This window comes from Electrophorus electricus, chromosome 14, assembly GCF_041902795.1.
Source record: "Electrophorus electricus isolate QZ-2024a chromosome 14, ASM4190279v1, whole genome shotgun sequence".
NCBI lineage: Eukaryota > Metazoa > Chordata > Actinopteri > Gymnotiformes > Gymnotidae > Electrophorus > Electrophorus electricus.
In genome coordinates this window covers 22235530-22246639 of record NC_137510.1, presented here as the reverse complement: position 1 = coordinate 22246639, position 11110 = coordinate 22235530, and positions in this window count along the sequence as shown.

Genomic DNA, 11110 nt, shown 5'->3' with positions numbered 1-11110 from the left:
AGAGAGGGCCTGGGCGATGCCTGCTCTTCATGCCCACTCTATTGCCTGCCATTACCATACATATCCATATGAAAAGTCAGGCAAGGCCTGAACAGCTGTCTGGCCAAAGAGCCTGCAGAAAGAGCCAGGCAATGCTCTCGCCCCTACACCCCCATCCCTCTGCTCTCAGGCCTGACAGAAGATCCTTTTTTGGCCCACGGTGGGCAATAATAAACCAAAACCATTTAAACAGTCTTTCAGACAGGGCGGGAGGGAAAGTTATGGGGCCAGAATGCAAGCGCCTTCGCGAGCCAGCAGCGGGCCCTCATTGGCCGGTTTCCGCCTCCGGTCAGCCCCCCTAGAAGTCAAGAGAGTGAGGGAGGGACGACCCAATTGGCCACACAATGCAAAATCCCCCATCTCTTCAGAGAGAGGGCTTCATGAATAGCAATTGTGTTCCATTAATCCCTTGTTTTTGAAACTCTCCGAAATGCGAGGAAGCGATTCATATGTCGAGATTAAAGTTCCAACAACTTCTTGACACTTTTCTGGAGCCCGCTCCAGAACCGGCACCTCTAGAAAATGGCTTTGTGTCCCAAGATGTTTATGAAGTTCCAGTTCTACTTTCAACAACTGAGCTTTGGAAAACCACACTGGGAATGAGGATGACTTCATTTAACAATCGGATGCATGGAGCTGCCAAATAGTCTAATTCCTATGTATAGTAAGGCTATTATGGATATTATGGCCATTCTGTCTGAAATCCTTCAAAATTGCACACACTTGTCTGCATTTTTATATACTGTCATAAGGATTCTCTGGTGCGGCATCTTTCCTCTGAGAGCCTGCCCAAGTTTGCAAGACAGCTAGGGCAAGGCAGGGCCTGTGGGCCTGTGGGCTGATGCAATGAATATGAAAAGGCTGCTACTCAAAAAGATGATTGCTTTGTCTATCATATGCCGGGACAGGGGCTGTGAGTGTATGCGTGTCTCTGTCTTACACACACACACCTATACACTCACGCACGCACGCTCATGCGCACACCACTGAGCAAATGACCCTAGTCATCAAACACGTATCCCTGCACCCTCTCTTGCCAAATGAGCAGGAGCAAATCTGCGTCTGTTACGGCACATGTGAGTAGTAAACTGGGACTGTGATACTGGCCACCAAGCTCAGCAGGGTTACAGCGGCTAACTGTGCAGGGACTGTGTGGGGTCAGGCTTTCAGCTCCTTATATCAGCACTCACACGTATCCAGCAGACTAACTCTCCACAGGCAGATATGTTGATACCTCACTGGTCCGTTACACACTAGCAACCAGCAAAAGCATCCAAACACGGATGCATGCACGCGCACACACACACACACACACACACACACACACACACACACACAAACTTCCAACACTTATCTATTCCCGCCCTCTCAACCAGAGTTGTATTCATTCAACAGCCCTGTTTGTTGTCTTTGCATACTTGTGCAATTCATTAAAAAAGGAGAGAGAAAAAGGAGAGAGAGAGAGAGAGAGAGAGAGAGAGAGAGAAAGAGAGAGAGAGGTGCTCGAGGGGGTGGGTGGGATCATGATGACTTCTTGAACACATCTCTTCCTTTGGCTGCAATTAAACAAAGTGCGGTGGTGATTAGTTCAGCGCAGGGAGCAGAGAAAGAGACACCCTTGAATCCAAATGGGGCGACCTGACTGGCCTTTCTGGGGGGACAATGAGCCGAGTTTATTGCAGAAACCAGCTTACGCTACCGCATGGCAAACCATGGGAACTCCAGTCAGGTGGAAACTTCTCCCTCATTCTCCCCTGCGCTTTCTCTCTCAGCCTCTATTTTGCTCTCCCTCCACGCTCGTTCTGTGCACCCCTGGTGACCGGAGAGGTTTTCGAGGGGCACAAGGACAGCTAGAGCCCCGACAGTCGCCCCCTCCCCGCGCCTGACTGAGACTTTTAAAGCAATCTCGCCCCGTTTTCTCTCTCTCTCTCTCCAGCCATAAGCTCGTGTTGTGTGCCATTATCCCTTGTCAGTCAGTTAATGATGAACTTCTTGCTGCTTCCTCCACTTTTCCTCACTCTTCTCCCTTATTTGCCTCTGCCCTTCTCCTCTCTTCTCATTCTTCCTTGCCACACTAACCACTTGTTTAAGTGGAGTCTGTCTCCCTCTCTCTCTCCCTCTCCCTCTCCCTCTCTCTCTCTCTCTTCCCTGGACTTGAGGGAAGCACGGAAGCTTTTACTGGGGGTCTGTCTCTCCCCTGTGTGTGCGTACACACAATGAAAACAATTTTACGCCGTGGAGGAGGCCAGCAGCGACCAATTACAGAGCTGACAGCCACCTGCACTTTCAACCACCTCCCCCCCCCCCCAGTCCCTCATTTTCCTCCACACCCCCCCTTAACCCCACCAGCCAATCCCCCTCCCTAATGCCCCCTGCCTCATGTATATTTAATACGATGACGATGTTATGAATGGCCAGGCCAGGTGACGAAGGGTGGGAGTAATAAGCCTCCCAGCTGGAGGTGATGTAGTGGGCCCCAGTCTCCCTGCGCCAGTCTTTATAGCAGCCACTCCGGGACAGATGACCCCAGAGAGGGAACCCGGCCATGAGGACAGAGGCTGATGGGACATGGGCGGGTGCTGCAGTTTCATGTTCTCCCCCCTAACCACCACTTCAAATCTCTTGTTGGCCAATTTTACACATGGTGTCCAGCCCAAAGGCATAGATGTCAGGCCTGACAGAGCCCCTCCGCTTTAATTCGATAAGCAAAGTACCCAGCAGGAATTAAATGTGCATTACAGCTCTCTACGCTCTCTTTCTCTGACTCTAAGACTCTGGAACACTAATACACAGAGTATTTCTCATTCGGAAATTTAAAAAATGCTTGCTCTGCAGTCACTCTTTTTGGTGGCCTTAAATAATTTTACAAACACAACCACTTGTTGCAGACTTTTAAGGATTTGGACAAGTTAGATTTGGGATGACTGGCAACTCGAATTTAAAGAGTACTGCAAAATGCATTAACACCTGTCCTGGAAGGAACTAGCAAAAGGTAAATGTAGGTAATCTACACATTCACTGTGTAATTGGCAGTAAAACTGATTTTTTAGTTTATAAAAAAAATGACTCGGCTTCTTAACTTTTGCAGGACTGACCAATAAAACTGAGCATCACTACCAAATATGTAGTCAATACATCTGTTCCAATATCAGACTCTAACTTTGCCTTTAATGCTACAAATGCTTTTGCTTTTAAACACCTACGAAGATTTATTTGGCAGTTTCAAATAGTTTTAGGTCTCCACCTTCTACTGAATCAAAAAAGAATGCATGCACAGACTCTCTCTCTCTTTTGTTTTTTTTCCTCAAAATGAGTTCATATCAAAACAGCCAGTGGAGGCAGGTTTGCTGAAAAATGGCTCGGGCGAAAATTGAGATTATGCAACAGGGTTTACCATCAATCCAAAGGAGTCGTGACGACTACATTCGGCACGTGTCTCGTCCGCGCGAGCTCTGAAACGGATGAGCAGACGAAGGAGGAACGGATCGCGTGAGCGAAAACGGCGCATCTCAGCAGCGGCGACAGGCCAGACAGAGCGCGCAACACCCGCGAGGCGAGAGCCGCCGTATTAATCTCCCCCTAATCGCCCTCGCGCCTAAACGGGCTGCGACGTCACGCCGCGTAACAAGCAGAGACAAACGAGGGCGCGCCGCACCTTAGTTCCCATAAAGGACGACGGCTTTCTCTCTCTTTTTTCTATTTAATCAACTATTTGGCATGATGCATTTCAGCAAATAATAAACGGGATTAATCAGGGGAGACGACAAGAGAGGTGAGAGGGCAAATGTTTGATTTGAGCTCGCAGACGGTATGAATTGCACACACGTGCAGCGAGGGGGCTGTACAAGCAGTAGTGGAGCCTTCACAAAGACAGAGGCTGGGAGTTGCGGGCGTCTGCGGACACGGCGCTGCTCGGGGGCCAGCCAGCTTGGATTGATGAGGACGACACTCAGCCCTGGCCGTCGTGATCTGTGGAGTCTTAATTTATCTCTGCAAGCAGGCTCATCCGTTATAAAAATGACAGTGTCTGCTTATTGATCTTACACCGCGAGATCAATCAGCTTTTGCCCTGACGCAGACAAAATTTACAGTCCAACACCCAAAGCTCAGACCCCTGCCCGGAGGCACACACACAATCACACACACACACACACACAAACAAACAAACGCACTCACATTTTCCTGCTTGACCACAAATTAAAATAGGCTAATCTTACCTCTGTCATGATAAAACACACACTCATTCCTGCCACTCCTCTCTCCCCCGTCACACACACACACACACACACACACACACACACGTACTAAGCTGGCCCTATCGCAACTAAGTGCAAAACACAGTATGGGTTTAAACAAGCTTGTGTCAGAGGTTTACATTTGTCATAGGAGAGGGATTAGACAAGGCTCTTTGCTGTTTGTCATCTCCTCAGTTGTGGACACCCAGCCACCCAAGCATGTAGCAGAGAGGTAAACAAAACCCATTTAGAAGTTCTGTTGACAACGTTCCTAAGCCTGTTTTATTTTTCTGCTGGTATGTTACAGCGCGTGTGTGTTTAGTTCCGGGTCTATGAACTTACATTTTCAGCAGTAGGTAGATCATATACATTTACCAGTCTCTATCACACGACTTGGTCTAACAGGTGAGCTATAGGAGGATAGTACATCGTTCACTGAACAAGATGCCTTAGACAGTAGGCCTCTTGTGGACTCTGCATGGCAGTTCAGAGTACTTAAACAATTCTGGTTAGATATACTTTGCTGCAGAAATTCAGTACTACCTTACAAATAGAGTTAATGTTTTTAGAGAGCATAAAGTACTGAACTCCCACAGAGAAGTCAATTTTTTTAAGGCTTAAACTGTATGTATCCATCCAGGTAACAAGCATTTTATGACATAATGAATTGAACTGCAGCCCTCAAACCTTCTGCAAAAACAGTATCCAGTACAGCAGCATGCGCATCAGCTGAAATGAAGAGGCAAGGGCATAACAATCCTCTGCAAATACAAAATCATAAAACACTTACATGTCTTGTGGCCAGCATTCATAAAAAGCCTGATTACTAACCCTAACCAGATTACCCGTAACTGGACAGTATTCATAAAATTATGAAACTGTAGCACCAGTTACTTTGTGTGTTCATTTATGATATAATATTTTAATTTGCAAGCCCAAACTCATGCCCACCTATGCTTGGGTGCATCAGCCTGAGCAGCTGTTGTAGAATGGTGCAGAAGCGTAGCGTATATGTGAACTTCTCCTAGGATAAGAGTTGTACTGCTCTCCAACCTGCAGCTTCGCGGAGAGCTCACATTTCTTGCGATATTTCCCGGAGTCAATTTTCATATCGTAGAGCGTAAAAGCATACAATATTGCCACAGGTATTGCGAAATACACAGAGTGATGACTAACAATACTTTCTTCACTTTAAATGATCCCAAAACGCACTTCAAAGATTTGCTAATATTAAAAATTTAACGAGATTGTCTTAATAAATTGACAAGAACGATCACTCTGAAAAAGCATGCACGAGCCACATGGAGACGCCAGTGTAATGACAGGCGCGTATACACGAGACTCAGGACAAGGCATACAGCAATAATTCAGCACAGCTGTTTGTACTGGTTGTGCCACTTGAAGCACACTATCTTTACCACTGTACTAAGCCCTACGTGTTAACGCGGAGCTAATATACTTGTTTTCAACTACCTGACAAAATATTTCAGCGGCTGAGGCTTAATTGCTCCCCGCCTTGAAAAAGCCGCGTTAGCTGGGAGGTCAGTCAAAAAGCAGGGCACGACTTCCAGGCTCCATTTGCTTTGACAGACTTGGTCACAAAGAGCTTTCAAATACATCATAGCAAACAAATGACTCTTTGTCCTGCATCACTTATATAAAGAAATAACTGGAATCGGAAAGTTCATTTACAAAGAACAAGCCATTGCAATCACCACGTAATGTACTGGCGTAGAACGAGGGGGGGGGGAAAGCCATAATCGGTTTGGTAAAGATCGCTTTCCATTACACCATAAAGCACTACACAATAGAAAAGGTCGCCAATTAAGCAATCATGAATACCAAGTACCGTGGCTGATGAAAATAGGCCAGTGGTTTAAATAGATTTGCAAGCAATTTACCTTTTCACAATGTTGGCAATCTGATGCAATTTGCTTGCAATTTTGTCAGCTTTCAGTGGCACTCCAAGCTGACACCGCACGGAGCAAATGGCCGAGCGACGCGCTCAGAGGAAATATAAAAACTATCTTGGCCGCATCAAGGTATCAGGCCGACGCTTCATCAGGAAAATTACAACAATTAACATAAGTGCTCAGGAATCAACACTTTAAATGTCAGCGCCGGAGGGTTTGGGGCCTGAGACGGGGGAGAGTGCGCCACATCCTCTCCGATGGACTCGCCGAGTGAAGCATGAGGAAATCACCCATCACGCCGTAGCTCTGATGGCCCCGCAATTGCCGTGACATTCTCCTTGTCGCCGGCCTGTCACTCTTCCCCGGTGGGTGTTTTTTACCTTCCTCCCTCACCGTCCGCTCGACGCCACCTCCAGAAGCGTCGCCACATCCGCTACCAGTACGCGCAAGAATTCAGCATTCACAGAGCTCCGTCGTTTTGTTTTACATAATCGGTTTGAACAAAGCATGATGGAATACTTCAGACATATGGAAACTTCATTTTGGGATTTTTTTTCCCCAAGGAAAATGCAGCAGTTTGGAAAGCGAGCTCAACTGCAAGTGATCTTAGTCATACCATTGTAAATCAAGGCGTGTGCGCGCATATGCAAAATAGCCTCAGACGTTTGCGGGCCACATTTACAATCCTAAGTCTCACTACAGCTACACAGCTGCTACACTACACTACAGTTACACTACAACAGTTCTCAGTGGAGTCCAGTGGAGAGAGCGGGGCGAGGGATGTTGACTTACGGAATAGTGATTTTAAAGGAGAGTACGGGCAGTGCTGCTGTTCACGAGCAGTTTTACAAGCACCTAATAACAGTGAATCCAGAGACACGTTAGACAGCCTCTCAGTTTGTGGTGCTAGCTGCTCTGGAAGTGATTACTGCCAAAGACCTTTTACTGAAGTGGGTACATTTACATTATGAACCAGTGCATCACTTGGGGATGGCAGGACACGGTATGTTTGGAGTTATTCCATATTGTCACCCAACAGCACCACCAAGCTTCATGGACTGAGTGGAATAAAGCTGCTTAACTGTTCTTGTAAAGTGTAAAAATACACAAAAAAAAAGAAAAAAAAAAGCAAGAAATTAAAATTAAACTAATACTCTGATTTTGTGGAATAGCTGTAAATGTGTGTATGTGTGCTTTCGTGTGTGTGTGTATGCTTTTGTGTGTGTGTGTGAGTGTGTGTGTGTGCTTTTGTGTGTGTGTGTGTGTGTGTGTGTGCTTTTGTGTGTGTGTGTGTGTATGCTTTTGTGTGTGTGTGAGTATGTGTGTGTGTGTGTGTGCTTTTGTGTGTTTGTGTGTGTGAGTATGTGTGTGTGTGTGCTTTTGTGTGTGTGTGTGTGCTTTTGTGTGTGTGAGAGAGAGTGAGTGAGTGAGTGTGTGTGTGTGCACGCGCGCGTGTGTGTGAGTGTGCAGATGGGCATGCCTCATTCCCCTCCAGCCTGCTCTTTTGTGTCACTGTTCTCCGTAATTACAGCTGATGGTGGATCGGGGGGGTGAGTGTTAGGGATCTGTGTGTAGGCGGTTTGGGGGGGGGGGGGGGTATGCCAGACAGGTGACAGGATGGGGAAAGGAACCTGTGGCAGCTCCCTGGCGCCATCCGGCACACCGTACCCCCGTCTGACAGCTAATTAGGGCAGACACGGATTTCTCCCCAATGTAACAGATGTTGCCTAATCAGACCAGCTTCAGAGCAGTCTGCGCCAACGACATTTCATGCACAATTTAACTATCTAAAAGGAACAGGAGACTTAATGCATTGTAAGGCCAGCACAGCTGTTTTACTCGGCAGAGATGGCAAGAGAGTCTCGCTGTCAGCAGTCTTGCATGTTTTCTGTAACTCAAACAGAGTGCTCATAATGTTATAATGCTACAGCTCAGTAATAGCACATCCTCACAGGTGCCAAAGAAGGTTTCTGCTCCAGTGGTTGGTCTGACTCTGCTGAGTGAATAAAGATATTCTGACACAATTACTGGTGTTTAAACTGAAGCTTTTCCCTTCTAAGCTTGGCAAGTTTGCTGAAATGAAGACTTCAAATCCTTTAACAATAGTTCAATACATTCTGGTACATAATACATTTTTTTAATGAGTAAGAAAGATAGAGGGCATGTCCAATAGGAAGATGTCTTGTTACATGTTATGATGTGTTTAGTTCTCATTAGGTTTTTGTCCTCCCAGTAACCAGAGCAACTATATTCCACCTCTAAGTGAGTTGGAGAATTCACCATTTCCTGTGGACAGTAGCTGGGAAACATGTGACGATAAGCTTCTTGGCCAGGGCCTGTGTGAACGTCCACTTTCTCAGATTAATGGTACACACCAACAGCACTGGGACTTCAGTGTGAAAAACAAGAAAAAAAAGAACTAAAAACAGTAGGCAATGCACAATCAATCATCTGTCTTCTGACAGATATATTCACATCCATAGTTTTTCTTCATATAATGCATTCATTCAGAAACTACATATAGAACGACTGAAACAGATTAATCTTTACACACAGCGTCTAATGCTCAGTCATGAAAATCACAGTCATATAGACACGTTACAAGGTATGGTGGTGCAAGATTATGTGCTATACGTACAGAATGTTAGCCGGAGACAACTGGGCAGTCTTGCCACCCAGAGCAGGTGAATGAAGTCTGTCACTGCCTGACAGCCGAACACGCATGTCCATGTGTGCAGTCACTGGGGTGCCTTGTCCCCTCTGATGCATGGCAGCTAATCACACACAAACTTCCAACAATCACCTTTCAGGATTGGGACCCCCCCCCCCCCCCCCAGCCGATGAAATCTGAGCAGTTATCACACTAAACCATTACCTGTCGAGCACTCGCCTTCAATTTGAGAGCGCATCAATTTTTTGAAGATGAAGCCAAGGGCAATGGGAGAAAAGGCACGCAGATAAACAGTGACAAAGGCCTTTTAACTTGCCACTTTTATTTATTATGGGATGTACGGGGTGCGTGGGACCAGTGGGACGCCGCTATTGAAAGCGCAGATACACAGCTGATAGAGAGAGTCTTGATTAAGTGCAACACTTACATTCTCACCATGATGATTTCCTTTGAAAAAGTGTGTGTGTGTGTGTGTGTGTGTGTGTGTGTGTGTGTGAGAGTGTGTGTGTGTGTGTGTGTGTGTGTGTGTGTGTGTGTGTGTAATGAGGGTATGTTGCGGTGGGGTAAGTGTTAGATGGATGTCTAGATTTGTGTGTGAGCATGTATAGTAAATCCACGATCACAGTCAAAGTAGTCGGATTGTTTTATGCACACATTTTGTAGACACACTAAAGAGGCAAAATGCAACTTTTCTCATTGCTATATGAATTATACTTACATATTTTGGAACAAATCTGATTTATTTCACCATACACCTTTTGCAAAGCTTTGATTTTTGAGAAAGTGGTCAGAGAGATTCCTCTATGTGTGCTCTATATGGCGATGTTGGTGGTGAGGTTTGGTGAATGCTGACTGAATTCACATTGGTGGTGAGGACCCATCATTAAATCATTAAAGTGTAATCTGCCCTGAGGGTGAAGAGATTTTTTTTTTTTAAATCTGTGATTAATGTTCCTGTGATATTATAGAATGTTTAAACTCATTTTACTTTTGAAATAAAAAATGTTTCACAATTGTTTGAGGGCAGTTCCATTGTTGAAAGAATATACCATTGTACAATATGACCTGATGGACTACATACATGAGTAAAACATTTGAAAACAGAATGATGCGTGTGAACAATATTCACAAGGGTGCATTCTCACAGTATTAAAGAGAAGTAATAACAATTTTTTTTTTTTTAAAGCCACTTGCTAACATTTACCCTAAAAGTTCAACTTTCAAGCTGAGTGCTTGTGTAAGAGGCTACTGGAGAATCTACAAATTACAGTTTGGGAGCCTTAATGACCCCAAATGTCACAGAAAATGCACTTACGCAAACTCTGACATTTCTCCTGTGGATCCTGCCGCTTGCCCCACTTTCTCCACCGTCGTATGGCGAATTTGTAAAAAGCTTTAGAGGAGCACTGGAGCTGTAGAATCTTTGGGTCTGGTTTGATATGGAAAGAGACTGGAAATCCCCATTGCTCACACACACACACACACACACACACACACAGTACAAGCCACCACAACAGCAATAATTAGAGGCTTTTGCTCTATCTTGACAAGATGAGATGTTTCTCCTTAGGAACATATGCCTGTGATTATATTCTGCCCTATTCTGACCTGAATGCAAAATCCCACAACGTCTTACTAAGCTCTGTGCATAGAGTGGGGAAAGGGTTCCTCTATAGGTAAACCATAACGTGACACTCGATGACTAATGACCTCTCGTGTAACACTTCAACAAAACTCAAATTTATTACAAAAACTAAAGTCATATGATCACATGAATACCAGTCACAGTAGCTAGTTCTCCTTGGCAATCGATGAGAATTCTGTCAAGACTGTGCTTTAAGCCTGTATTTACCTCAAATTTAACACACATATATGAAGACTTCTTTATGGAGAGGAGGAGGTGTGTGATGGAGCCCATCACTTAGGAAGGTTAAATGGGTGCTCCTGCTGCTATGCCAGAGAGATGGCTCTTCGGGCCAGTGGACAGTGCTCATGTGTACCTCCTGTCGGCCCTGGGTTTGTGTCCCGGGTAGAGCGGCTGCCTTCAGTCTTTGTGAAAAGTGTAACGTCTTTTTATGCTACAAATACATATAATGAATTTAAAATGAATATTTTAAAAAGATTTTTTTTTCACCTCCATCCACCTGTCATCAGGCATATCTCTCTCTCTCTCTCTCTCTCTCTCTCTCTCTCTCTCTCTCTCTCTCTCTCTCTCTAGCTATTATTGATGACAGAAGCTTGCTCACGGTTAG